The 25,244-nt window shown below is 41.3% G+C and overlaps 1 long non-coding RNA gene across 1 annotated transcript in view; it reads right to left on the bottom strand.

The window, feature by feature from the left end:
- The window catches only part of LOC137157682 (uncharacterized), an 87,140-nt gene that overhangs the window by 10,477 nt on the left and 51,419 nt on the right, over positions 1-25,244 (bottom strand). The window contains exon 3 of the long non-coding RNA XR_010921175.1: positions 14,488-14,603. This is a non-coding gene — a long non-coding RNA (uncharacterized lncRNA). The remainder of the gene's footprint in view (positions 1-14,487; positions 14,604-25,244) is intronic.

The raw sequence follows: 25,244 nt of genomic DNA, 5'->3' as shown, positions 1-25,244 counted from the left end.
ACCATGATTTGAGGACTTCAATAACTCAGTCATAGGTTAGGGGTCTATTACAGGAGTGGGTGGGGTGAGGTTCTGTGGCCTGCGATGTGCAGGAGGTCAGACTAGATGATAACATTGGTCCCTTCTGACCTTAAAGTCTATGAGTTAACTCTCACAACAGAGATCGATCTACCCCATTTGCTCTCAGTGACTGACAACCCTGTTTTAACAAATTAATCTGCATTTGCTTCTTTATTATCTTTCCTTTCTAAAAAGAGCCCTATATCTTCCTAATTTTTTCTATAGCCAAAAAATAACCATTAGCAGCATCTCAGCAGACCAATGTGACAGTCTTTTGTCTATGAAAATCCAGTCAACTCAAGTTTTTGCTTTGGCATTTCTGTACATCAGTGAAGTCATTTGGCATATCCACACATTTAAGAATTAAAAAGAGAAGGTGTTAATCTACATTAGCTGTTAATCATTCTTGAACAACCGTAAAACGCTTCATAGCAAAAAGTAAAAGAACTGATATATTTACAATGAAGTTTGGTCCTTTCTAAAACCCACCTCTGAAATAGCCTCTCTTCCCCCAAGTCAAGTTGCTGTCTCCTCAGTAGAGACTTTTGATCATTCTCTTTTGGGCTGAATCTCAGGCTCCGTAGCATGTGGTTTTATCGTTCTTTTTACAGGTAATCTGCTCTTTAGTTCATTATGAGGGCACTTTAACACGATTGCTTCTGCTAATCATGCCTTTGTGTTCTGTTCAGTAAGCGGATTAATGGTTTAACAATAGCAATTATTTTGGGAAGTTTGCTTTTTGTTTTAAGCTCCATTTATTACTATTTGAATCAGGTCTGTTGTGAGAGTTTACTGTTGTGAGCGTTTGGAGTTGCTGGTCTTCATGCTCCCTTCCAAAGGAGTCCTCTTCTCCTTCCACTCACCTCACTTGTGAGAGTGGAAGCAGTAGATAGCTTTCCCCCTGCCACATGAGGGAGGCCAATGGAAGAGTCTTTGGGAAATTGGAATATATTGCTGGCTCTTCTGGCAACAGGGAGCAGAAACTGATCAGCATAACCACCAGTGAGATCCACAGCTGATGATATGGTTGGTCTGTGACACACCTACCTATTCTTATTGGAATGACTCTTTCCTGCAGCAGCTAGTCCTGGAACCGACAAGAGGAGAGGCAATTCTTGATTTAGTCTTAAGTGGAGCACAGGATCTGGTCCAAGAGGTGAATACAGATCAACTGCTTAGTAATAGTGACCATAACATAATAAAATTTAACATCCATGTGGGGAGGGTGAGGGGGAAAGCCACCAAAGCAGCCCACCACGGTAGCATTTAATTTCAGGAAGAGGAACTACACAAACATGTAAAACAGAAAGTAAAAAGGTACAGTGCCAAACGTGAAACCCCTGCAAGCTGCATGGAAACTTTTTAAAGACACCATAATAGAGGCTCAATTTAAATGTATACCCCAAATTAAAAAACATATAAAGAGGACCAAAAAAAGTGCCACTGTGGCTAAACAACAAAGTAAAAGAAGCAGTTGGAGGCAAAAAGGCATCTTTTAGAAAGTGGAAGTTAAATCCTATTGATGAAAATAGAAAGGAGCATGAATTTGGCCAAGTGAAGTGTAAAAATATAATTAGGAAGGCCAAAAACGAATTTGAAGAACTTGACAGACTCAAAAAGTAACAGCAAAAATATGTTTAAGTACATCAGAAGCAGAAAGCCTGCTAAACAACCAGTGGGGCCGCTGAACAATCGAGATGCTAAAAGAGCACTCAGGGAAGGTAAGACTACTGCAGAGAAACTTTAAATGAATTCTTGGCATCAGTCTTCACAGTTCAGAATGTGAGGGAAATTCCCAAACCTGAGCCATTCTTTTTAGGTGACAAATCTGAGTAATTGTCCCAGATTAAGGTGTCATTAGAGGAGGTTTTGGAACAGAATGATAAATTAAATAGTAACAGGAATTACATGCCGGTAAACCTAACTTTAGTACCACACAAATTGGTTGAAACTATAGTAAAGAACAGAATTATCAGACACATAGGTGAATATGATTTGTTGGGGAAGAGTCAACATCCTTTTAGTAAAGGGAAATCATGCCTCACCAATCTACTAGAATTTTTTGAGGGGGTCAACAAGCATGTGGACAAGGGTGATCGAAAGGATATGGTGTACTTAGATTTTCAGGAAGTCTTTAATAAGGTTCCTCATGAAAAGCTCTTAAACGAAACAAGTTGTCATGGAATAGGAGGGAAAAGTTCCTCTCCTGGATCAATAACTGGTTAAAAGATAGTAAACAATGAATAGGAATACATGGTGAATTTTCAGAATGGAAAGAGGTAAATAGCGGTGTCTCCAGGGGTCTGTACTGGGACGAGGACTGTTCAACATATTCATAAACGATCTGGAAAAAGGGGTAAACAGTGAGGTGATATAATTTGCAGATGATACAGAACTACTCAAAATAGTTATGTGCAAAGCAGACCGTGAAGAATTACAATGGGATCTCACAAAACTGCATGACTCGGCAACAAAATGGGAGATGAAATTCAATGTCGATAAATGCAAAGTAATGAACATTGGAAAACATAATCCCAATTACACATATAAAATGATGGAGTCTAAATTAGTTGTTACCACTCAAGAAAGAGATCTTGGAGCCATTGTGAATAGTTCTCTGTAAACATCCACTCATTGTGCAGGGGCAGTCAAAAAAAGCTAACAGAATGTTGGGAACCATTAGGAAAGGGATAGATATAAAGAGGAAAATATCATATTGCTTCTTTATAAATCCACGATATGTCCATATCTTCAATACTGCATACACATCTGGTCAGCACATCTCAAAAGAAGATATATTGGAATTGGAAAAGGTCAACAAAAGTTATTAGTGGTATGCAAAAGTTTTTGTATCAGAAGAGGTTAATAAGGCTGGGCCTTTTCAGCTTGGAAAAGAGACAACTAAGGGGGTATATGATAGAGGTCTATAAATCATTCTGATGTGTAAAAAGTAAATAGGGAAGTGTTATTTACTCCTCATAACACAGGAGGTAAGGGTCACCAAATGAAATTAATAGGCAGCAGGTTTAAAACAAACAAAAGGAAGTATTTCTTCACACAGTGCGTAGGCTACCTGTGGAACATCTTGCCAGAGGATGTTGTGAAGGCCAAGATTGTAATGGAATTCAAAAAAGAACTAGGTAAATTCATGGAGGATAGGCTCATGAATGGCTATTAGCCAGGATAGGCCAGGATTGCTGTTCGCCAGAGGCTGGGAATGGCTGATGGGATGGATCACTTGATGATTGCCCTATTCTATTTATTCCCTCTGAAGCAGCTGGCATTGGCCACTGTCAGAAGAAGGATATTGGGCTAGATAGACCATTGGTCTGATCCAGTATGGCTGTTCTTTTCACTCCCAGAGAATCCTCTTAAAGGCTACACATTCTCTTGCAAGAATGCAACTCAAAGTGACATCCATGGTTTGTGACCCTAGAGACATTAGGGTTTGTCTTCAATCCTGAATGTCAGCCACACAGAGTCTATGGCAGTCAGGGCCCAGATTTCTGTCTGAATATCCACGGTGCAGTTTGTTTTTATGAATGGGAACTTGGGCATGTCAGAGCAGTATTGCTATAATATAGATCGCATTCCTGAATGGTTCAGATGTCCTGAATCATTGATGAGGGGGTGTATTTACATCATCTTCTGAACCTTTCACCTTGTCCTAGTTTTATTACTACATCAAAAGTAGTAAGATAGCAGACAGTTGCCATTTTCTATCTGTGAAAGAATAGTTGTGAATATAATCTTCAGAAAATGTATTATTGTACTCCCCGGCAAGAGCATTATAAACTACACAGATCATAAAGTGAAGTACAGAATGTACCCATTGTGTTTTGGCAGTGAATCCTTCCTGGGTGCTACGGCTAATACGTATATTATATCTTCAAAAAAAGGGAATAGTTTCAAATCAAGCTGCTGCAGAATGTGTACTGCAACAGAGGATGCAAAGACTCCCAAAAGGACAAGCCTTACAAGAGGATGGAAGATTATAAAATAAGTCTCATTCTTTATAAAATTATATAGGTGGGGAGGGTGTGAGACACACACAAAACTTCGCTGTGAAACAGTTAATGTTGCTGAATGCATAACCTACCTGACACAAAAATACAAATGCAAGGCACAAAAAGAACATCATCTGCCCCTGTAAAGAGGGCCAGCTTCTCTCCCCAAGCACGAGGGAGTGACTCTACAGGATTGTGCAGACACAACAGCGTCTGGAGGTGTGAAAAGTCTAGCCTGTTTGTAGCAGAGGTGGTGGTAGCAAGTTTGGGGAATGTGTTGCTGGCAGGCTGGCATCCCTGCTGGGCAGAGTTAAGGGTGTGGTACATTGTTGTGTATGGTGCGTCTCATGGTAAAGTGCATGTCTTTGGGAGAGGTGTGTTGTACTGTTAGATACTTTAAAATGGTTGCTGTGTTAGATCTGTTATTAGTATACCACCCTCAACTGATACAAATGTAGTGGTTTTGCATATTTACACATACTCACTCTCAAATAAGAGATCTTAAATTAATATTGCAGCATATTTGTCATTTTTAAATTGCTGTGTTCATTTATTAGCTTTGAGCTGTCCCCCTGGCAGACTTTTGTTAATGCACTGCTGTAATATCAATGCCAAATGCTACCTGAAACTGTCTTGCTCTACTTTTGGCTTTTTGACTAGCTCTTTGAATGTCTTCAAGGTAATACAGCAGCAGAGAGTCATGTGGAATCCAGGAGCTATTATATGAATCATATCTCAGTGAAACCTTAAAGTATCATTACATTGATATTTCTAAACTTGGTGACCACAAAGTCTGTGGAATTGGCTCCATATCGCTTCTTCCCCAGTAGCATTTTCCATAGATTTTAAAGCCAGAATGGACCATTATAGTTTGATCTTCTATATAACACAGGCTATAGAACCTCACCCAGTCATTTCCGTATTAAGTGCAAGATTTATCATAGAATATTAGAGTTGGAAGGGACCTCAGGAGGTCATCTAGTCCAACCCCCTGCTCAAAGCAGGACTAACCCCAACTAAATTCCTAACCCCAACTTCTGTTTGAGCTACAGCACATTTTCTAGAAAAAGATCGAGTCCTGATCTAAAGACTTCAAGTGATGGAGAATCTAACATATCTCTAGAAAACTGTTACAATGGTTAATGACTGTCACTGTTAAAAGTTTGCATCTTATTTCTAATTTGAATTTGTCTAACTTCAGCATACAGTCATTTGATCTCGTCATGGCTTTTTCTGCTAGATTAAAGGGTTGTCTCCTAATCAGAAATCTCCTCCCATGTAGGTACTTTTAGACTATGATCAAATCACCTATTGACCCTCTTTGGGATAAACTAAATTGATTGAGCTTCCCTGGTATCTCACTATAAGGCTTGTTTTTCAGACCTCAAATTATTCTTGTAGTTCTTTTCTGAACTTGTTAATAAGTACATATAAAAAGTAACAATTGAAACAAAATATTTTGACTGACCTAAAATGATTTTTTTTCCTGAAATTTCTTTCATGGGAACTTCTAACTTTTTCCCCCCATTTTGGAATGAAAAAAAAACAAAAATCAAAATGTCACAATTTCCCATGGAACTGAAATTCTGAGTTTCAACCAGCTCTACTCTCAAATAATACTTCATTATAGTATAGGTAGTATTTTTAACAGTTTCTTTGGTATTACAAAGTATATATATATATATATATATATATATTAGCCCAAATATTCAACTGAATCTTTATACTGTACTTGCTGTGAAAAAAACCAGCCCAAGTGACATCATTATACCAACCTAACCTACCACCTCGCAGTGAAATGGATTAACTACTCCGATGGGAGAGCACTTTCCCATCAGCGTAGGGTGTCTTCATTAAAATGCTACAGCACTGCAGGTGCAGCTGTAAGTCGCCATCCTAATAAGGCAGACAGAGCCCTACTTTTTATTCAAAGTTTAAATGTAACATTTTTTCAAAGTGCCTCTACAAAGAAAGGACCTTGAAGCTGGGCTTTAATCACTCTAATTTTTCCACTTCTACTGTCAGTTTACATTTTTTGCAGAACTGAGAGATGCCAGCTGGCAACTGAATCTATAGAAGGAGAAGCCTGAAGTGCTGTACAAAAGAGCTTAAAAGTTATCTCCATAGTGCATAATGTGAAGTCTTTTGCCTCCTTATGTGCAATGTTAAAGGACAATATTCAATAAAGAAGCACCTTTCAGGATAGTCTGTGCTGTATGTTTTGTAGCATTGTGGTACTAGCATATTTCCCCCTATTTGTTATTGTTTCAGGGGATGAGGGGGGGTTATGATATTTTGTGCTTTCAAGTAGCATAATGAATATTTTTTCAGTTATAGTTTTGCTAGATAAATTTTGCTAGATAGATGAAATATTGAAAAGGTTATTCCTTTAAGTATGAATTTGAAATGAAGAACTCAGTTCAGAAGCTTTCATACAGTACAAACATCACTGAAAATTTGAAAGGATTTATTTCTTAAATAATTGTTTAATTATGTGAAGATTACATAAAATCCATGTTTTCATTTCCTTGAGACAAGCCTGGAAACTGCTTGCTGTCCTGGCAGGTATAGGTATAGGGATAGGAAGATAATTTAGTTTCATGCATATGTACTGTATTTCTGTGCTCAGCATACATATTTTATTGCTGCAGTGAGTTTATACTTCTGCTGTAGTGTGCAAATGAAAGTGAATATTCTGAGGATGATTTCTTTAAAATCCCTAAAATCACTGAAGCTGTTAAGAATGTTGGCTACCTTCCATTCAGGCTAAATGATGGAACAATGAATGCCCCTTTGTTTTGGTGATAGCCAAAATAGTGGAAGCCACCACTCAAACTGAACTAAATGCAAAATCAGAGGCTGAAGATTGATTTCATGACAGGTGTGTGTCTGAGTCAGAAGCAGCCAGAAAGCAGGCAGAGAGAAGCAGAAAGCCAGATGACAACAAGAGAAGCATTTAGAGCGTGACTCAAGAAAGAGAGCCAAAAAAGTGCTTTTTGGGCAGAGCACTGGCTGGTAAGGCAGGCTTGGAATTGCGAACAAGGAAACTGCCTCCTCTTTGATTCCCACTGTGTTCAGGGAAACAGGACTTTCTGTACACACTTTGTAAATAAACAAGACTGCAAACAAGAAATATCTGACTACATCCATTTCTATTAACAGAAACAACCCGCAAGGCCCCAAATATTGGCTAATTGCTCAGGCTAAAAAAGAGGTAACGATATTAAGCCTGTTGTGAATCTGACAGATTATACACCATGGTTACACATAACTACGTACAATCACAGACTTGGATGTCAGCAAATCATAGAAGATTAAGGTTGGAAGGGACTTCAGGAGGTCATCTAGTCCAAACCCCTGCTCAAAGCAGAACCACACGCACTAAAATCATCCTAGCCAGGGCTTTGTCAAGCCATACCTTAAAAACCTCTAAGGATGGAGATTCTTCCACCTCTCTAGGTAACCCATTCCACTGCTTCACTACCCTCCTAATGATAAAGTTTTTCCTAATAACTAACCTAAACCTCTCCCACTGCAGCTTGAGACCATTGATCCTAATTCTGTCATCTACTACCACTAAGAACAGCCTTGTTCCATCCTCCCCAGCGTTCCTTTTCAGGTAGTTAAAGGCTCCTATCAAATCCCTCCTCATTCTTTTCTTCTGCAGACTAAACAAGCCTCAGCCTGTCCTCATAAGTCACATGCTCCAGCCCCCTAATCATTTTTGTTGCCCTCTACTGGACTCTTTCCAATTTGTCCACATCCTTTCTGTAGTGCGGGGACCAAAATTGGACACAATACTCCAAATGTGGCCTCACCAGTACCAAATAGATGGAAATAATCACTTCCCTCAATCTGCTGGCAATGCTCCTACTAATGTAGCCCAATATACCATTAGCCTTCTTAGCAATAAGGACACACTGTTGACTCATATCCAGCTTCTTATCCACTGTAACCCCAAGGTCCTTTTCTACAGAACTGCTGCGTAACCAGTCAGTCCCCAGTCTGTAGCAGTGCATGGGATTCTTCCGTCCTACGTGCAAGGACTCTGCACTTGTCCTTGTTGAACCTCATCAGATTACTTCTGGCCCAATCTTCCAATTTGTCTAGGTCACTCTGTATCCTATCCCTATCGTCCAGTATATCTACCACTCCCCCCAGCTTAGTGCATCTGCAAACTTGCTGAGGGAGCTATCCATCCCATTCTCCAGATCATTAATGAAGATTCACAAAGATTATGCCAGTTCTCCCTGGAATGATCAATAATTCCTACCTTAGTCCAGAAACCTTGGATGGAAGAAATTGATGTTCTTCTACAGTCTTCCAGAAGGGCTCTGTGAAATGGTCATGTTCCCAAAGCCACTCCAAACTTGCCTTTCTCACACTCACTAACTACAGTGGCTTCACTGACCATTTCCAAGCAAACATGGGCCAATGTGTGTGTTGGTATAAGAATTACATGAAATCCATGGTCTTCCTTGACACTGGACAAAACTAGGTGAAACTCATCACCTCTGGGGCTTCACCTTGAGGTCCTGGGATGTTAACACACAAAATGAGAAGTGAAACTTGTGTGTGAAAACCCATTTTGATAAAAACCAAATAAAATGTTCAGTTGAAATCTTGAGAAGCAAAATTTCTGAGTTGGATTGAAGCCTAGCCACCAGAATATAGCAAATTCTTTGCTTCAGTCCTAATTTCTCTATACGGACTAGTGACAATATACTCCTGATGTAAATGCCCCATAATTGTACAACCCCACTATCCATAACACAATGGGCAGGCAGTTCTGAAATGTAGCCATGTGTTGCCAGAGAAGTCACTTTTCTGGCATACACCTGCAACACATTTATACAGATTTATACAGATTTTTTCATCTGCAAATAGACAGAAAGCAACACTGCAATAAGACAAGACAAATGTAAGTGTAAATCTGTGACTTCTTGGAGTCAAACAGTGGGCTGTGTAGGTGCAGCTGTGGGCAGAATTTGGCTTGGATTTGAAAGTTTCGCAGCCTTCAACTGGCTTCCAAGTTGGAATAATGGTTGTAACTAGGAGTTAAGATGGAAGAGGGGAAAGAAGACATATTGGAAAACATTGAAGATGAAGCGTGGTATCTGAGTGGCAACTAAGAACAGAGCTATTAGTGTCAGCCATTCCCAGCAAACCACAGCTCTAAAAAGCCAGTGTCAGAGAAACAGCGGCTGACACAGAATGTCTTGTCATTGGCACACAGTTAGGCTGGGCTCAGGAGAGGCAGGAGACTGCTGCTTGCTTTCATGCATTATTTCTGAGCCATTCCGAAGAAAAGGGTCACACCTGAACTGGCAACTGTTTGCTCTCCTTGGGTCAGAAATAGAGCAACAGGGCAATGGTTTTAAAAGGACCAGTAGATAAAAAGCAGATATCCTGTTCTATTCAAGTTCTTTATAGTGCAGCCATTACTGTGGTATCTGAGCAGCAGGCATACGACCAAAGAAATCATTTGAAATAAACTATTCAGCATCATGGAATTAATTCACAGAGATTTGTGTTACCATAGGAGAAAAGCAGGAGGAGACTAGCAGTGAAACAGAGTTCCCACAAGACGCGCCAGTGAAATACTGAGACTTCAGTAATGTCTATTACAAACTAGCTAGTCACTAGAATTGGCAAATAACCATGTGAGGGCAAAAGAGGAATTGTAGGGGTTACTCACTACTGGGCTGGGATCACCTGCCCACTGGGTCAGAGTGGATCACAAGCCAAATATGAATCAACAGTGTCACACTGTTGCAAAAAAAGCAAACATCATTCTGGGATGTATTAGCAGGAGTCTGATAAGCAAGACACAAGTAGCAATTCTTCTGCACTACTCGATGTTGATTAGGTCTCAACTGGAGAACTGTGTCCAGTTCTGGGTGCCACATTTCAGGGAAGATGTGTACAAATTGGAGAAAGTCCAGAGAAGAGCAACAAAAATGATTAAAGGTTCAGAAAACATGACCTATGAGGGAAAATTGAAAAAATTGGATTTGTTTAGTTTGGGGAAGAGAAGACTGAGTTGGGACATGTTAACAGTTTTCAAGTACATAAAAGGCAGTTACAAGGAAGAGAGAGGTAAATTGTTCTCGTTAACCTCTGAAGATCGGAAAAGAAGCAATGGGCCTAAATTGCAGCAAAGGTGGTTTAGGTTTGACATTAGGAAAAACTTCCTAACAGTCAGGGTAGTCAATACATTGCCTAAGGAGGTCGTGGATTTTCCATCATTGGAGATTTTTAAGAGCAGGTTAGACAAACACATGTCTGGGATGGGCTAGATAATGCTTGGTCCTGCCATAAGTGCAGAGGACTGGAGTAGATGACCTCATGAGCTCCCTTCTTGTCTTATGATTCTATAATCTTAGAAAAGTGTCTGGAAAGTGGAAGACAATGATGGAGTGGTTCTGAAAAAATGAAACCAGATTTCCATGTAGCCATTTGTTACAGAAGCCGTTTCACCCTGTTGTACTGAGTCCCATTTCCCCACAAGCACATGTGCAACATGCCCAAAGTATTTTCTCTCTCAGGAGCCCCAGTCTCCAGCCTGTATGACCGAAATTTTCTCGTATTTTCTTGTAAACAGGTTTTTATAAAATCTATATACTTAATGGAGTGGATGGTTAATCAGTTAGCTAACTGGCTAACAGTGATTTCAGCCGAGGAGGAGGAATAGTCTATCTGGATTCCAGCTGCAGATTCCTACAAGCAACTGGAGGGAAGATATTGCTTTTGACTCAGTAGTCTATAGACTTGGTGATCAAAGACTAACTGACACTCAGATGAACTCTGACTAAACTTTGGGAACTCTGAGCTTCATCTCATTGTGTTTCTGTGGGGACTGACATGTTTCAATTTAATTTGTTTTCTTTATTTCTGTTTATGTAAAACTAGGAAGATAATGTATGTGGATTATACAATAGCCATGTTATGGTGTAAAAATTAAGTTATTATTATTTATTATGTTTATTTATCATAAGATTTTATAAAGTTGGAACTTAATTAAATTAATTCCTTTTGTTCCTTTTGGGACATGAATGTGGGGAGCTCTACCCTGTGCAGTCTTTGCTGAAAATCCTCAGAGATGACTCCTGGGTCGGCAGCTGCTTTTCCATGGGAGTTGGGGTTTTTGACACTGGAGAAGAGCAATGAAGTGAACTCTAGTCCACCGGAAGGTTACATTTCCAAAACAAAAAGCAGCTCAGGTTATCAAAGATCAGCCAGCTCTTACAACAAATGCTTTCAAAACTGGATCTGGACAGAACCACGAAAAAGCCATCTTCTTGAATCCCTCACTTGTGGTATTTAAATCCAGGTTGAATAGTTCTTAGATTCAAAGTACCCCATGTATATTTTTACTTTACTGAAACCAGATTGACAAGGTTTAGAAAAACAAAACAACTCAAGTTCTGCCCAGCTTTATGTGAATAGCTCAGCTGATCTTTTTATCTCTTGAACTAAGGCCTGTGAAAACCAAAAATTTGCTAGTTTCACTTTATAGCTTAAGTTTGTATACATATATCTCCCAGCAGAAGCAGGAAGTGATTCAGTCAATGGCACTGTTATTTCTTTGTAAACACCTGATAAAACAACTTCTAGACAGTTTATAGTCTGTAGTCAATATATGTCTGTGGAAGGACTATGAACAATTTGTAATTCAAGCTTGAGTAAAGGCAAATATCTGCTTATCTAGCAAAAGGATAACGAAGTGAAGGAGAGCAAATGACACCAAGTGCAAGGAGAATGAACAATAAAATGCCCACGTTCCAATGTGTGTTTGAGTATCCATACAGTCTTGGTCACTCAGTAATGACTGAGTCTGGCATTCTATTAGCCTAATGAAATAAAGTCACAGAGATAGCAGCATTAGCGTAAAGTCTTTCTTAATAGGCTGCAAAAGGCTAAGTAATGACAGCTCCCTATTTTAGTGTAAATAAAATCATTTCCATTTTTATTTACTTCAGCCATTATTATTGGCTTTTGGCTAATTGCTCTAAGAATTTTAGAAAATGATATCAAGTAAAATGGCTCTCTCTCTTTTTCTCCTACTGCAAACAAAGACAAACTGTGTATCTGGAAGATCACAAGGCTTGGTAGTATGTTGTACATATCTACACATGTTTCTTGTATGCCTTATCTGTCATGAATGAACTTTTGCCATTAAAATTTCACTAGTTAATGCAAGATGACAAGTGAGATTTCATGCATTAATATGAAATCCCTTACCCAAACCATTTCTCCCATTCTAGTTACCTTACCATTATTTTGCCTGAAAAACAAATATAATTCCACTCAAAGAATCACATCAGAGATTTATTCTCTGCTTTCTAATTATTCCTATTTGCCTGTTGGGATATTGCTTCCAAATGTAGCCTTTAGTACATAGCAAATAATTTAAATGTATCCATTCAACAATTTCTGTCTACAGTGAGAAAGTGATCTGATGTCCATTTTTGGAGTAAATCATTTCCCCTCTAATCCATGAATGACAGACATAGGTATTTCACTGCCTGCATATATTTTGTATTAGACTGACCTTAAATTGAATCTTATTACCTTAGTACCATATAAAGAATGCAGAAAACACATTGGGCCAGAGTCTAGACTTGATATCCAGTGCAAATAAATGGGTCGTGTTCTGTGGCACTCTGCATGGCATGAGAGGAGAGAGAGGAAAGGCCACAGAGAATCAGTCCCCTGCACCAGCTCCATGGATCCACAAGACCCACCTCAACTTTTGCCCCAAAGGCACCTTCTCCAGAAGCAGCCTTCAAGGAGCTGTCAAGAACTACGATTGGGGTTTTCTCTAGTTTTGCCATGTTAACATGACCTAAATTGTAACCACTTATTGAATTCATATGGGAATCCTGTTTATGAAATTAATGAACAAGAAGAGACCAAACAGTATATGTTTTAAACATGCTGTTCGGATGTAAATCACTCAGCAAGTGAAATATTTTAGAACTGTCAAAATTACAAAAATCCTATTAGTGCATCCAATCCATTGCCTCAATAATGCAGGATTATTTACTCCTCTGGGCTTATCTTTTATACTCTGACAAAGAATGGATGGTACAATGAAACAAGTCCAAACCTAAACATGATAACAATACTGATGTGCCCATTTCAGGACATTTTACTTCCTCTCTGCTTTCTGAGTTACAGTAAAGGTGAATGTCAGATTACAAGACTTTAGAACCACATATAAAGTCTTCTCTATAAAGGTCAGTTTTATGTCAGACATTTTTATAGATGTATGAATATTTGAACTGTAGCCCACAGAGCTGGCTTAGCATTTATTTTATTTAGCAGTAACTCAAGGAACTTTCAGGCCTGTGTATTATGAAGTAGAAAGTCTTACCCTGTAAGATATTGGCTGAAGCAGGTTAGGATAAGTGAAGCATAGGCCTAAGACTCCTAGCATAGATAAATAGGCACCAAAATTACCCTAGATTTTGGGGAACTGGGAATAGGGGAGTTGATAAATAATGAGATTAGGCAACTGCAGGAATACTGAACTGATACTAGACGTGGATATTTTAGGATAAAATCATTGGCAGATGTTTAACCACAAACTTGCCTTAGCGACAGTTGATGTATACGGTAATGAGCTACAAGGCATTAACATGTTAACCTACAGAATAAAGGCAACCCAATATTATGAGGGCGAGGAAGTTAGATATGGACATGCAAGACTGGGCATCTGAATGAATATTCATGATAGTCCGCAGGCCCAATAATAGACCAGATCACCATGTAACTTGAGTGGCGAGCTTTCCCTCAAGTCTTCATTGTCATCATCTACCACCGACTTTCAGGCATTGGAGTCTGGACCATCAGACTGATTTGGCGGGACAGTGCTGGTACTTTGTCCCACCACCAGATGCCCAAGGAAGAGTGAGAGTATATAAATATATGAGCCTATGCAAGGAATGATGTCACAGATATCTCCAATACTATTTGTTTGTTTTACTTGGATCTTTCTTGTCATTACTGATTTGTGTTAATAAAAGTGGCTAAGGTTTTGCTTTGCCTTCAGTGTGTGTGTCTTTGCCATACACACTGTGGTCCCCCACAAGATACTGAATTTGTTAGTCTTAATTCTGTTGGGTCTGATTCTGGGATTAGAACCCTGTTACCACAGCTCATAGTATTAATTGGCAACCAATACAATTATTAACCATTAAAGAATCAGGTTACAGAACTAACATTTTTCCTTTTTAGTGAAACAAACTATTTCATACACCAGCACTCACCTAGCAGTCTTCTATTGGGAAGGAATGCCTAGGGAAACACCATTGGACTAGCCTTATTGGTTGGTTTTCAGAACAAGTTTCTCAGTTTTTGTTTAGTGTCTCAGTAATAACAATAGATAGGGATTTTTCCCCATGTTCAGACTTACCTCTGTAGAAAACCTCCAAAGGGTTCAGTTCATTCTGCAACTTCAACTCCATTGAAACACCATCAGTCCTGCACGGCTCCGATCAATGCAAAAATGTCTAGATGACTGGTGACAGACTGATGGGAAATAATGAAACCAGGAAAGAAGAAAAATGCCCCAAATGAGCCCAGAGCCCAATGAAGTCAACAAGAGGCTTTCCAATGATTTAATTGTGCTTTGGATCAGGACCTAAAAGACAGATGTCCCACAAAGAGATTGGTAACCTGTTCTGCACTACCCAGTAGTGAACTTACACATTTATACAGGGTTCAAGAGGCTGCCACCTTGCAATAGGGAAATAGATATCCAACTTTTGTGGCATAATTAGCAGAGTTAAATGTCCAAAGAGCTAATAGTTTACCTGCCCCCATGGTCAGCAGTACCTATACTCTGCATCTTTTCAAGCTTATAAAGATATAAGGAGAAAGCTGAGTTCATCTCGAGTTTAAAAGCGGTGATTTATCTTCATATGATGCTGAACTGTGAATAAAACCTAAGGCCAAACACACAAATGTTTCTGTTTATGCTTCCCAGTGTGCTCTGTCACTTCCATCAATGTATAGAACACAGTAAACGTGATTCAATGATTAAGTGAATCAAATGCTAAATGCAGCAAATTATCAGTGGCTTAACTTCTAAAAATAAATAATGTTCCCATCCAGACAGCACGTAGTGCACCAGTTCCTTACAGGATGCTGTCCTATCCCATCGAGCTCTATCTCTTACAAAGATATGTAAAGTTAAGTATATTTGGCCAAGTGAGACAAGGCAATCAAATTAACGAGCAGAAGCAGCTCCTTGCAGACCAGTCATACTAGAGGAAAAATAGATAAAGTGATGTAAATCCTTCCCTTCCCTTTGATATTCTAACAGAGCTAGGTGGTCCTCATTTGTAACTTGCATCATCCATGCACAGTCCATAGTGGGGGGCACACAAGCTCCTCCTGCCTTGGTTCTCTGCTTTGCGATTGGCTGGGCAAAGAGGAATGGGACTAGCTGATTGACTGTTGTGTGCACCCCCCTCCCCCAACATGTTTAAATTAAGCCTGGGCTTTTCAAAAGCCTCTGACTCTCTGGCTAATATCCCACCCTCCTTCTCCTTAGTTGTAGATCAGGAGCTGTGCCACTCATGGTGCTGCAGGTCTGACTGAGCGCTAGTTTGTAGGGAGTCAGGAGAAAACTCTTCTACACTGAGAAGTTAATATATTCTCCATACTTGTGCAGACCATGGCTTCTTTGCTGAAACCCAAAGAAGGTGTGACCTGAACAGCTATTCACAGAGCACTAGGAAGGTCATCTGTGGTGTTCTACAAATAATTTGACCAGAGCTCCCCAAAAAAATCTCCCCTCTTGATTCATGATTCCCCCTTGTGAAGGTATACATACTGACAGGAGGGGAAAAGGGGAGTGAAAATGTGTGTCTTTTTTAACAAAATTACTTTGCAATAACCTGAGTAAGGAAGGTGACACCACTCACTTGACACACGAATCTGTTAATCACATTGCATTGGCAAGCAGCCTTTTCAAATGCAATCTAGGAGTCTGTTCCAGTGTGCTTATAACCATAGAGGGCAGCATATTTAAAAAACATTTCTGCGTTTCAGAAAACAGTCTCAAGAACAAATCAAGGTCTGAGAGGCCTAAAGAGGCTCAGCTGATTTACTTTATCTAAGAGAGGCTTAAGAGATGACAGTAAAAATCTTTAAGTATCTACAGGGGGTGGAGATTTCTCATAGAATCATAGAATATTAGAGTTGGAAGGGACCTCAGGAGGTCATCTAGTCCAACCCCCTGCTCAAAGCAGGACTAACCTCAGCTATATCATCCCAACCAGGGCTTTGTCAAGCCTCACCTTAAAAACCTCTAAGGATGGAGATTCCACCACCTCCCTAGGTAACCCATTCCAATGTTTCACCACCCTCCTAGTAAAAAACTTTTTCCTAATGTCCAACCTAGACCTCCCCCTGCAACTTGAGACCGTTGCTCCTTGTTCTGTCATCTGCCACCACCGAGAACAGCCTAGCCCCATCCTCCCTGGAACCCCCTTTCAGGTAGTTAAAAGCCGCTATCAAATCCCCCCTCACTCTTCTCTTTTGCAGACTAAACAAGCCCAGTTCCCTCAGCCTCTCCTCATAAGTCCTGTGCTCCAGCCCCCTAATCATTTTGGTTGCCCTCCGCTGCACTCTCTCCAAATTGTCCACATCTTTTTTGTAGTGGGGGGCCCAAAACTGGACACAGTATTCTAAATGCGGCCTCACCAATGCCGAATAGAGGGGAATAATCACTTCCCGTGACCTGCTGGCAATGCCCCTCCTAATGCAGCCCAATATTCCATTAGCCTTCTTGACAACCAGGGCACACTGCTGACTCATATCCAGCTTTTTATCCACCGTTACCCCCAGGTCCTTTTCTGCAGAGCTGCTGCCCAGCTCGTCGGTCCCCAGTCTATAGCTGTGCATGGGATTCTTCCTTCCTAAGTGGAGGACTCTGCACTTGTCTTTGTTGAACCTCATTAGATTTCTTTTGGGCCAATCCTCCAGTTTGTTTAGGTCACTCTGTATCCTATCCCTACCTTGCAGGGTATCTACCACTCCCCCCAGCTTAGTGTCGTCCGCAAACTTGCTGAGGGTGCAATCTACCCCATCCTCCAGATCATTAATAAAGATGTTGAACAAAACCGGCCCCAGGACTGACCCCTGGGGAACTCCGCTTGTGACCGGTTGCCAGCTAGACATGGAGCCATTGATCACTACTCGTTGAGCCCTATGCTCTAGCCAGTTCACTATCCATTTTATAGTCCATTCATCCAACCCATACTTCTTTAACTTGCTGATAAGAATACTGTGAGAAACCGTATCAAAAGCTTTGCTAAGGTCAAGGTATATCACATCCACCGCCTTCCCCACATCCACAGAGCCAGTCACCTCATCATAGAAAGCAATCAGGTTGGTCAGGCATGACTTTCCCTTGGTGAATCCGTGTTGACTGTTCCTGATCACCTTCCTCTCTTCCAAGTGCCTTAAAATGGATCATAAAAGGCTCTTCAAGATAGCAGATAAAAGGCAGAACAAGATCTAATGACTATAAGTTGAAGCAAGACAAATTCAGATCAGAAATAAAACACAACTTTACAGTGAAGGCAATTAACCATTGGAACAATTTATCTGGAGATACTGTAGATTCTCCGTCATTTGTCATTTAAATCAAGACAAGATGTCTTTCTAAATGTTGAATTGGGGCCTGTGTGAAGTTCTATGTCCTGTGTTATACAGGAGGTCAGATTAGATTATAATAATTGTCCTTTTTGCCCTTGAAATCTATGAATGGTATGAGAGACTTGTTTATTCCTGCCACACATGTAATAATGTTCGTACACAGTCTCTCCCTGCATTTGGAATGAATCTGAAACAACTCGTACAATGACTCAGACACCTCATGTTGATATGAATATTTCTTTTGGCATTTAAACATTTTCAAGTCCATTCTGAACGAAAGAAGCTATCCCAGGAAGCAGGACCCATCATAAGAAAACTTTACACAGCATTAGCACTGCAGAGTTTGAAATCAGACAGAAATCTACAGACTCATGTAGATTAGATGAATCTAAATGTTTTAATTTATATAGAATTATAGAATACTAGGGTCGGAAGGGACCCCCAGGAGGTTATCTAGTCCAACCCCCGGCTCAGAGCAGGAACAACCCTAACTAAATTATCCCAGTCAAGACTTTGTCAAGCTGGCCCTTAAAAACCTCCAAGGATGGAGATTCCACCACCTCCCTAGGTAACCCATTCCAGTGCTTCACCACCCTCCTAACGAAAAACTTTTTCCTAATATCCAATCTAGACCTCCCCCTTTTAATATAAGACACTGCTCCTTCTTCTGTCATCTACCACCACTGAGAATAGCATAGCTCCATCTTCCCAGGAACCCCCTTTCAGGTACTTAAAGGTTACTATCAAAACCCCCTCATTCTCTTCTGCAGACTAAGCAACCTTAGTTCCCTCAGCCTCTCCTCATGTCATATGCTCCAGCCCCCTAATATTTTTTTTTCTCTTTGCTGGACACTCCAATTTGTCCACATCCTCTCTGTAGTGGGGGGCCCAAAACTGGACACAATACTCCAAATGTGGCCTCACCAATGCTGAATAGCAGGGAATAATCACTTCCCTCGACCTGCTGACAATGCTCCTGCAAATGCAGCCCCATATGCTGTTAGCTTTCTTGGCAACAAGGGCACATTGTTGACCCATATCCAGCTTCTTGTCCACTGTAACCCCCAGGTGTTTTCTGCAGAACTGTTGAATAGTCAGTCAGTTCTCAGTCTGTAGCAGTACATGGGATTCTTCCATCCTAAGTGCAGGACTCTGCACTTGTCCTTTTTGAACCTCATCACATTTCTTTTGGCTCAATTCTCCAATTTGTCTAGGGCACTCTGTATCCTATCCATACCCTCCAGTGTATCTATCACTTCTCCCAGCTTAATGTCATCTGAAAACTTGCTGAGGGTGCAATATCAACCCCATCCTCCAGATCATTAATTAAGATGTTGAACAAAACTGACCCCAGTACCGACCCCAAGAGCATTCCACTTGTTACCGACTGCCAACTAGACATCGAGCCATTGATCACTACCCATTGAACCCAATGATCTAGCCAGCTCTCTATCCATTTTATAATCCATTTATCCAACCCATTCTTTAACTTGCTGGCAAGAATACTGTGGGAAACCGTATCAAAACCTGTGCTAAGTCAAGGTATATCATGTTCACTGCTTCCCCCACATTAAGAGTGTCAGACATCTCAACATAGAAGGCACTCAAATTGATGAGGTATGACTTGCCCTTGGTGAATCCATGCTGACTGTTCCTGATCACCCTCCAGTCTTCCAAATGCCTCAAAATAGATTCCTTGAGTACCTGCTCCATGATTTTTCTGGGGACTGAAGAGAGGCTGATTGGTCCATAGTTCCCTGGGTCCTCCTCCTTCCCTTTTTTTAAAGTTGGGAACTATATTTGTCTTTTTTCAATTGTCTGGGACTTCCCCCAGTCGCCATGAGTTTTCAAAGATAATGGCCAATGGCTCTGCAATCACATCAGCTAACTCCCTCAGCACCCTCGGATGCATTGCATCCAGCCCCATGGACTTTTTCATGTCCAGCTTTTCTAAATAGTCATAAACCTGTTCTTTCATCACTGAGGGCTGCTCACCTCCTTCTCTTTTTGTGCTGCCTAGTGTAGTAGTCTGGGAGCTGACCTTGAGTGTGAAGACAGAGGCAATAAACACATTGAGTACTTCAGCTTTTCTTACATCGTCTGTCACTAGGTTGCCTCCCCCATTCAGTAAGGGGTCCACACTTTTCCTGACCTTCTTGTTACCCTTCACATCACTTGCTAGCTGCAACTCCAATTGTGCTTTGGGCTTCTTGATTTCACTCCTGCATATCTAAAGCATGTCACTGTTAGTGCTCCCCAGAAGGTCTGCCATTGCCATGATTTAACCACAGTTCTAAACTGGATGTACAGTAAGTAGGAAAGAAGGTTCTGGACTTTTTACCTTTGCGACCTAACAGATATTCCAGCACAAATATCTATTACCAATTTTCAGTCATTCTCATCTAGTGTTACAGGTCTGGTCAGGCCCACCGACAGCAATTCCAGGCCCCAAAACAGAACAATTGCCTCTTCTGCTTGCGGCCCCACCTACTGTCCACCCCCGCTACATCCCAGACCCCATCTCCTCCCCTGCTCGACCCGCTCATCACCACGTCCATTCCCCTCCTCTCTTCCCCCAGGCAGCAAGTAACAGCGACAGTGAGGGACATGATAAGCAGTGGTGGGGTGGGGCGAGAGGGGAAGGGGAGGAGGGACACAAGCATTGAGCAATGGTGGGGAGAGGGAAATGAGCGACAGTGAGCAACGGCACCGGGCAGGGCCTGGGTCGAGTTTGGGTGGAAGAGGTCAGCTGCTCCTGCTGGACACTTGCCAGACTGCCGTGAAGAGATCCAAATGCTGCATCACACACGCCCTTGGCAGGTTTTAGGCACCCGCCCTGGCTTTGGGCTTCTAGGCACGTGCTCTGGTGCAGGCCTTGTGACTTACACCCCTCTTGGCAGTGGGGTCCTCTGCAGTCCAACCAGTGCCTGAAATTAGTGCTGTCTCCTCCAAGACTCCCCAGCAGCTCTTGCTTGTTCCACAGAATCCCACCAAGGTGAGAGCTTTCTGGTTTAGAGTTCACCTCTTCAGGGACATGCAAAAGTGAAAGCCAGACAGATAGACTTTGCACAAGATTCTAAAACACCATTAGCACTAGAGATCATAGAATCATAGAATATTAGAGCTGGAAGGGACCTCAGGAGGTCATCTAGTCCAACCCCCTGCTCAAAGCAGGACTAACCTCAGCTATATCATCCCAGCCAGGGCTTTGTCAAGCCTCAGCTTAAAAACCTCTAAAGATGGAGATTCCACCACCTCCCTAGGTAACCCATTCCAGTGCTTCACCACCCTCCTAGTGAAAAACCTTTTCCTAATGTCCAACCTAGACCCTCCGCCCTGCAACTTGAGACCGTTGTTCCTTGTTCTGTCATCTGCCACCACCGAGAACAGCCTAGCCCCATCCTCCCTGGAACCCCCTTTTAAGATAGTTAAAGGCTGCTATCAAATCCCCCCTCATTCTTCTCTTTTGCAGACTAAACAAGCCCAGTTCCCTCAGCCTCTCCTCATAAGTCCTGTGCTCCAGCCCCCTAATCATTTTTGTTGCCCTCTGCTGTACTCTCTCCAACTTGTCCACATCCTTTTTGTAGTGGGGGGCCCAAAAATGGACACAATATTCTAAATGCGGCCTCACCAATGCCAAATAGAGGGGAATAATCACTTCCCGCGTCCTGCTGGCAATGCCTCTCCTAATGCAGCCCAATATGTATTAGCCTTCTTGACAACCAGGGCACACTGCTGACTCATATCCAGCTTTTTCTTCACTGTTACCCCCAGGTCCTTTTCTGCAGAGCTGCTGCCTAGCTCATCAGTCCCCAGTCTATAGCTGTGCATAGGATTCTTCCTTCCTAAGTGGAGGACTCTGCATTTTTCTTTGTTGAACCTCATTAGATTTCTTTTGGCCCAATCCTCCAGTTTGTTTAGGTCACACTGTATCCTATTCCTACCTTCCAGGGTATCTACCACTCCCCCAGCTTAGTGTCATCCGCAAACTTGCTGAGAGTGCAATCTACCCCATCCTCCAGATCATTAATAAAGATGTTGAACAAAACCGGCCCCAGGACCAACCCCTGGGGAACTCTGCTTATGACCGGTTGCCAGCTTGACATGGAGCCATTGATCACTACTCGTTGAGCCCTATATTCTAGCCTGTTCTCTATCCATTTTATAGTCCATTCATCTAACCCATACTTCTTTAACTTGCTGATAAGAATACTGTGAGAGACAGTATCAAAAGCTTCGCTAAAGTCAAGGTATATCACATCCACCGCCTTCCCTACATCCACAGAGTCAGTCACCTCATCATAGAAAGCAATCAGGTTGGTCAGGCATGACTTTCCCTTGGTGAATCCATGTTGACTGTTCCTGATCACCCTCCTCTCTTCCAAGTGCCTTAAAATGGATTCCTTAAGGACCTGCTCCATGATTTTTCCAGAGATTGAGATGAGGCTGACCGGTCTGTAGTTCCCTGGATCCTCTTTCCTCCCTTTTTTGAAGATGGGCACTATATTTGCTTTTTTCCAATCCTCAGGGACCTCCCCCTGTTGCCACGAGCCTTCAAAGATAATAGCCAATGGCTCTGAAATCACCTCAGCCAACTCCCTCAGCACCCTCGGGTGCATTGCATCTGGCCCCATGGACTTGTGTATGTCTAATCCTTCTAAATAGTCTTGGACCTGTTCCTTCAGCACTGTGGGATGTTCACCTCCTTCCCATTGTGGGCCACCCAGTACAGTAGTCTGGGAGCTGATCTAGAAAAATTAACATACAGGCTTATATGCATTTCCCTGCCTCTGGCTCCTCACCACTCTGGAGAGTACTTTGGGTTTATCCAGAGCCCTGTAGGGTATCCAGGACCCTCACCCACACACACCATGCCCTCATACATATGGAGTCTTATCCAAAACACAAAATCTCTTCCTCAAATGGCTGCTGAGAGATCATCTCATTTATAGCCTCCAGTCATCTTTTTAGGGGATTCTCTGATCAGCCTTGTCAGGCAATCAAAATCCCCAGCCAAATAATCTGTTATTTAGTTGCTATCCACCTGGGCACAGTGGTCCTTCTGAGCAGCAGCTCGCCTAGGGTGGTTTCAATGGGAGAACCCTTTCTAGTTAGCCTTGTGCTGCTGCCCCTTGGAATTCCAAGTCCAATATGGAGATAAAAAGACACCAGAGAAGACAGACCAACCCCACATTCAACATGGAGTCTGTAATCTGATGCAGATACACAAAAAGAGCACCCAGTCTCAAGAACAGGCTTCATAAACTGTACATATACAGATTCTCCAAACAATCACAGCTGTACAACGTGTTATCTGTCATTGGTGGTGGCTGATTTACTAAAATCTCTCTCCCTTTCCCTCGGTCATCAGTTTTGCACTAATTCTCCTATTTTCCTTTGCACCATATTATTTCAGCTATAAAGCAAGTCATCGCATGAGCTGACGGCAGCATCCCTAGCTGTAAAAGCTTATTGACCATGTTAGAGGCTCATGAAGATTGTAGCACTTTGTTGTGTCAGCATATAATTTTCATCAGAAATGGTGACTTCTTGCTGAACGTTCTCAGGACCTGATTGTGTTCCCATTGACTTCAATGGAGCAGGAGCAAGATGACTAAATTGCAAAAGCTGATTTTAGCAAGCAAAACTCTGCCTCAGAGGAAGCAGCCTTGCAGATTGTAATAAACCATACAGTGTATTTACAGTGGGTAAACATACTGCCAGTGTTATGAACCAAACCCAAATCTGAACACTGGCCACTTGGTCTATCTCAAACTCTGACATCAAGTAAGGTGTAAACAAAGCTCTTATTTACAGTGGCTTATTTTTAATGGAAGATTTAAAAACCATATGTAATTGGGGATGCTTTTAGTATCTTAGACCAAAAATACTAGCAAATGCATCATACACTGTTAATCAAATGCAGTCACCAGGATGTTTATATTGATTTTGGCAATGCCTCCAAAAAACCAAAGACAATTACATTCATGATAGGGATACTGCAAACATTTTTTATGTAACAATGCCCTCTCTTGGAACTAGCAGAAATATGTGACTGCCAATTAAAGTAAATAAATATGTGAAAAAGAAATTTAATTTGTAGCTTTCATTATTCTTGAAAAATAATATCCAACTTAATCCTGAGTTTAATTCATAGATTCCAAGGCTAGAAGTGACCTTCGTGATCATCAAGCCTGACCACATGTATAACCATACTTCATAGAGCAGATCTTTTAGAATCCAATCTTGACTTAAAAATTGTCAGTGATGGAGAATCCACCACAACCCTTGGTAAATTGTTCCATCTCACTGTTAAAAATTTACACCTTATTTCCAGTCTGAATTTGATCAACTTCAACTTCCAGCTATTGTATTGTGCTATACTCTTCTATGCAAGATTGACGAGCCAATTATTAAATATTTATTCCCCATGTAGACACTTATAGGCTGTAATCACCACCCCTTAACCTTCTCTTTGTTAAGCTCAATCAATGGAGCTCCTTGAGTCTATCACCATAGGGCATGTTTTCTAATCATTTAATCATTTTCATGGCTCTTTTCTGAACCCTCTCCAATTTATCAACATCCTTCTTGAATGGTAGACATCAGAACTGGACACAGTCTTCCAGCAGCAGTTGTACCAGTGCCAAATAAAGAAGTAAAATAACCTCTCTACTTCCATTTGAGATTCCCTTGTTTGCACACCCAGGAATGCATTAGTTTTTTGGCTGCAGCCTCACACTGGGAGCTCATGTTCAGCTGATTATCCACCATGACCCCCAAATCTTTGTCAAAGTCATGGCTTTTCAGGATCAAGTCCCCCATCTTGCACGTATGACCTACATTCTTTCTTCCTAAATGAATACTTTTAACATTTAGCAATATTAAAATGCATATTGTCTGCTTGTGCCCAGTGTAATTAATATCTCATGGGTTCCATGTAAAAATGAAAAACTATTAGCAGACTTTGTGGTTATGATGTTATTACATTTAAAGAAAGAAAAATTTAGGACACATTCAGGAGAAAAAAACCTGATCTGTTATTAATCAGGATGCTTCATTGCAACATGTCAATCCCGCCCAGGAAAATGGAAAAGATATAAATCACTAAAAACCCTAGTTAAAAATAAAATCTGTTCCAAGGATTAACTATCTTTAAAATACTTTTTCTCCACTGACCTTCAGAGCCACTGAAGGTCACTAAATGCTTCAAGTGCATTTCGGTAGCCACTCATCCTCTCCTTACATTAATCCAGTGAATCCCAAACTCTACCACGTTACGTACCACCAACATAAAATGCCACCACCTGTAATACCACCACCAATTTTTTATAAACAGACTAGATAGCTGCCGACACTCCACTTATAAGCTACCTTGGCAACTGGTTCCAGGCATGTTGCCAGAAGCCGGAGGTTTGGGAAGCGAACGGCTGAGGAACTAAGCTGCCCAGTGCTCCAGGTTGTCAAGGTAGCTTAAGTGAAGCGTCAGCAGCAGAACTTCGG

Source organism: Emydura macquarii, unplaced genomic scaffold (assembly GCF_026122565.2).
Source record: "Emydura macquarii macquarii isolate MOO-44397 ecotype Brisbane River unplaced genomic scaffold, CSIRO-AGI_Emac_v2 contig_1551, whole genome shotgun sequence".
Taxonomy (NCBI): domain Eukaryota; kingdom Metazoa; phylum Chordata; order Testudines; family Chelidae; genus Emydura; species Emydura macquarii.
Note: the sequence above shows the minus strand (reverse complement) of the source record. Positions and strands in the feature narration are given on the sequence as shown.